Below are 5,394 nucleotides of genomic sequence, written 5' to 3' on the forward strand. Positions count from 1 at the left end.
TTAAACTCTTCTTATATTCCATTCACATTGAAGTCACCAAGTCACCAAAGTATATGTTGACATTGTGTGGTGAATCATATTGAGTTCTTCACAGAAGTTCTCCACTTCTTCCTCTGTAACAGATCACATAAACAGCAACTATCTTGATGGTGTTCTTCTTGCTTATAATTGCAATGAGTTCTGCCAAGGTGAGATGATCAAATGTCCCAAATGTTTCTCATTGCCTTTTAATGCAGGATTAGGCCATCTCCATGTCTCACTGATAGAAATTTCTCCAGGTAGAAATGTATTCAGCTGACTCTTCTATGTAACTGAATCTTCTTTGTATTCTGATTTCATTTAATGCCCCTAGTACAATGTATTGCAGCAACTTCTTGTTTATTGGATAAATCTCACTTATTTAGAGCACCAGCACTTAAGTGAATATTTATAGATAGTCTGAAAATTGTGTGACTCTTGGTACCTTCTGCCTCACTTTTTTGCTCTTCTGCCACCATTGTTATGAAAGCAGAAACAGGCTACCCAGGACTGAGGGTCATTATGTTTCTTCTTTTCTTTTTTTACTGCCCATTTCCCTCTTTCCTTTGTCCTCTTTTTTCTTCCTTCATTCTTTCCTATTGAGGCCTGATGAATAGAGTCCCAGAACTGGAGTCAGAAAGACCAAGATTCTAGTTCCACATCAGATACTTATTATGTGATCCTGGGGAAATCACTTACTCTCTCTCAGCCTTAGTTTCTTTATCCTTAAAATGGGGATGGTAATAGCACCTGCCTTACAGGTTTGTTGTGGGAATCATATTAAGTAATGTATGTAAAACATTTTGCAAATATTAAAGTGCTACATAAATGTGAGCTATTATTATTATGGTATATAAAGAAATGCTGTAAGAAGTATACCACATTAGAATGTAACCAAGTCCACTGATATACAAAGAAAGGGAGAGAAAGGAGGGAAGTCTAAAAAGATGGCAGGAGGCCATCCAACGTGACAGAATCTCTCTACTCTCTTTATGTTCCCCATGGCTGTCTTTACAATAATGAATGCTTGGCTTGTTTAAACTGGTTCTGAAAAAGAGAGAGAGAGAGAAAGAGAGTGAGAGAGAGAGTGTGTGCGTGTGTGTATGTGTGTTGTGTGTGTGTGTGTGTGTGTGTGTGTGTGTGTGTGAGGCAGAGAGATCAAATAGATTGGGCACTAATTACTGGCTTAATCAGCAATGCAATTTACGGATTCCTTTCTTGTGTACTTTAGGGCACTGGAGAGGGCAGAATCTTTACAGTATTATACATATTTCCTATGCTTCTTGTGAATGCCCCTGGCTTTGATCTGAGAGTTGCAGGATAACAGGCAAGAGTTAGGAATGACAAGACAGGGAAGCCAACGTTATCTTAAGCGCCCATTTCTTCTAGTACTCAGTTGCGATTTGTATTGGCCCTTTTTGAGTAAAAGCAGCATTGTGCAATGTGGGCAGTACCCACAGGAACAGAGCTCACATTCCAGCATCTGAACCATTCACTCACGTTGACACTATCCGGTCTGTTTACCAAACAGCTGGCAGAGTCCCAGCTGATGAGTTACTGCATGACCCTCAGTGGATGGATTACAAAGTCCTATTGATGATGGAGGGGCAAAGAACCATTGACAGTGTCTGGTGAAGAGGGGCATTCTTAGAGGCAGGGAGGACCAGCAGGGCTCTCTGGCCATCGTCCATAATTAGGGGCTCTTACCCCGAATCAGAGTGGACCAATATGTGACATGGATCTAAATGAATCAATTTTTTTAAATGCTAGAAGTAATCCATTCATATTGCTGTCTGGTCACTGAGACCAAGTTGAGTCATTCCCCCATGGGATGAATTATATGACATTATGTTTTCATTTAAAATAATATGGCCAGTTGGTAATTCAGAGACAGCTTCTCTTTGCCAACAAGTAAATAACAAAAACAAAAACACAGAACAAAACCAGAAAATAATACACACACACACACACACACACACACATATATATATACCAAAAAGGGAGAAATCATTCTCTTCCTGTAACAAAAAAATTACAATAGTCTAATTCCATTGACCAGATCACTGAATAATGGCCAAAGATACAAGGTCGGCACGACCAAAGTCTTTCGGTGAAAAAAGATGTGCAGACAGAGCTAGTTTCTCTGCTGCTATGCATCTGGTATATTAAAAAAAAACAACAACAACAACCCTCTGTTACCATGGACTATACTGCTATTTTAAGCACCTGGAGAAAGTGAGAATATCATTATCTCTAGTGACCAACTGAAACAGTCCCCTTGACTTTTTTTAAAAGCAATTATCAGCTGTGTGACTTACTGGGTTCCCAATTCAACGGTATTTGCAGCTTTATTGCTTATAACCTGATGCCCTCTTTGCTGATGACATAAGATGAGAGATCTTGATATATAAGCCCCTTGAGTTTAGTTTCTCCACCTGTATGTTGCATGCCATGTTGACGCCCCCAAGTGAGTAATAAACCCTAAACAACTCTCTCTGATTTGAGAATTGTGACTGGGTGCTCAAACAGCAAAGTGCTAACATTCCTGTTAATTCTCCCCACAGCAAAGCTCCTACAATACTAGGTAACTTGCTCCAAGAGCACGCTCTAAATGTAGACAATTTGGGAGAAAATCCCTGAGGCTCTTCCCCAATAAGCTCAATTATGCACTGATTGACTATCTGTCTTCTCTGACCTCTCCTCTATGGCTGCAAATGTTATTTAAGCATCTGTAAAAACAACCAACTCATCTGAAATTTTTGCATTTGAGAGAAAACACGTTCTCATTGAAAATTAGTTTTGCAAGCTTTTGGTTCAGAATGTGGTCCTGGCTTTATGTGCTCAAAAATTAGGAAAACGCCATTTTAGAAGAATCAGTTTAGTCAACATTAAAGGGATCATGGAAGGAGGGAGATATTAATGTATCGTTGGTGGAGCTGCGAATTGGTCCAAACATTCCAGAAAGGATTTTGAAATTATACAGAGTGATGAAAACGTCCATATCCTTTGACCTGGAGATAATCTACTAGGCTTATGTCTCAAGAAGGTCAATGACAAAATTAAAAGAAGCCCTCATAGCTTTTATAACACTTATTCATACCATTTATACCACTTTTTGTGGTATCAAAGAACAGGAAACAAAGTAGACGCCCATTTATTGAGGAATGCCTCCACAAAATGTCACTGTGCTGTTAAGAGATGATGAATATGATGAATAAGGAAAAGCACAGAAAGTCTAACATGAACAGCAAAGCAAAGTAAATAAGTCCAAGAAAACAATATACACCTTGATTAGAGCAATGTAAATGGAAAGAACAATTACAAAACAATCATGCTTGGTCCCAAAGAAGACGTATAAGAAGACAAATCTTGCTTCTTTGTAGAAGTAGAGGACTAGGGGCATAGAATACTGCATGTAACGTTATATTTGTCTAATATGTTGGTTAATTTTTTAATGTGCTTCAAAAATAATATTTACTTTATCCCCTAGACCTAAGCCATTTGTACATTCAAAACTTCATGACTCGTTGTTCTCAATAACGTTGCTTATTTTTCTAATACATACACTGAGCATAAGTAAATAAACTACAAGAAAGCTTTAAAAATTGTATTAATATTATGCTGTGCAAAAAGCATACATTCTATGTAAATACTCTGACTAAGATGTTATTGGTTATGCTACACAAATCTAGCAGAAAAATAGTTGCAGGAAACAAAACATTTTTGTGTACCATGTTTACATTATTATTATTAGCACTTTTTTTTGCAGACCTGAAGGTAAACCATGGTTCAACTCCTCATTTTGGGTTTAAACTGCACACAGAGAAGAGACTGGGAAGTTTGTCTTTTTTTGCTTGTTGTAAGTCTCCGTATTTTCTTAGGATTGCTCTTCCAGACAAGTGAGGGTGGCATTTCCTCCCATTTGGAACAGGAAGGATGATCTGGGGACCAAGATCAGCCAAGTTTAGTGATCTGGAGGTCTCCACTGATTTTATCAGGTCACTTATGGATAATGTTTCAATGCAATGGTAAAAATCAAAATGCTCTTGTCTGCCCACAAACATTCTACATTATGGGCATTCACAAAAAATTTCCACCTTAATTGGCTAGTCTGGGATGAAAGAAAAATAAGGACTTGCTAATTGTTCTTCACCTCTTTCTCCAGATATACAAGAATTTCTGATCAGCTTCTTATTTGTAAATGGAGCTTTTCGCTCAATGGCCACACTTGTAGGAGGGTGTTTGGAATTGCCAGATGTCAAATATCCCCAAACTCTCAGAGTTGAGGTTTACAATCCCCATCAGTAAGATCTTCTTGCCTGGCCCCATCCTACCTTTCATATGCCTACAGAATGATACAATCAGTCTTGGAAAGTACACATCTGCTTGTACAGGAGATCCTAAGGAATTGTTTAAATGTCCATCCTTTAGTTTCACCAACATGGCTTTCTTGGCCACTGGTCCCACCATCTTGTTCATGCTGGTTAACGTTGCTAAAATTTTTTCTTCTTACATTTTTTCTTTTTAATTATAAAGGATAGTTCTTTGAGAAGAGATGGAGCAGGGATAAAGTGGCAAATGTAGCTGATCTAAACACAAAAGCTGTCAATAAAATTTCCTTTTTTAAAAAAGAAAAGAAACCACTGAACCTAAAAGCAACATTTCCTTAACCAAATATGAGTCTTGGAAACCTCCAAAATAAATTTTTTGTTTTAGTTGGACAATGGCACAACACAATCTTTATTGACTCTGACTGTGTTCTTGGGTGTCTGCATGGAATTATAGTAACAACTAATATTTATATAGCCTTTTAAGGTTTGTAAAGGTCTCTATATTTATTTTCTCCTTTGAGGGTCTATTCACCAGATAGAAGTTTATATCCAGTAATAACAACCTCTGCTTTAAAGTTTAAGAAGCACTTTTCTCTCAACAACCCTTTGAAATATGTAGTATCCTCACTTTATGGGTAAAGAAACCATAACTCATAGAGAGGAAGTGTCAGATTTGGATTCAAATTCAGGTCTCCAGACTCAAGCTTCAACCCTCTTTCCACTACACTAACTTGAATTTTGTACCCCCAGCTCTTTCTGACTTTTCAAGTTTTAGGAATTTACATTAATAACCACTCATAGATACTTATAGGATGTTGTTTTTCAGTTGTTTCAGGCATGAAACAACTCTTCATGACCCCATTTGACGTTTTCTTCACAAAGATACTTGGAGTGGTTTGCTATTTCCTTCTCCAGCTCATTTTATAGAGGAAGAGCTAAGGCAAATAGGGTTAAGTGATTTGCTCAAGGTCACAGAGCAAATAAGTGTCAGGCTGGATTTGAATTCGGGAAGATGAGTCCTCCTAACTTCAGGCCCAGAGGTCTA

General features: G+C 37.8%; 1 pseudogene; it reads right to left on the bottom strand.

Annotated features, from left to right (window-relative positions):
- Nucleotides 1-3,972: 3,972 nt before the first annotated feature.
- On the bottom strand, nt 3,973-4,488 carry LOC110195775 (galectin-related protein pseudogene; annotated as a pseudogene).
- Between the last annotated feature and the right edge of the window lie 906 nt (nt 4,489-5,394).

The sequence above is a fragment of the Phascolarctos cinereus genome, unplaced genomic scaffold (genome assembly GCF_003287225.1).
Source record: "Phascolarctos cinereus isolate Bilbo 61053 unplaced genomic scaffold, phaCin_HiC Scaffold_4;HRSCAF=312, whole genome shotgun sequence".
NCBI lineage: Eukaryota > Metazoa > Chordata > Mammalia > Diprotodontia > Phascolarctidae > Phascolarctos > Phascolarctos cinereus.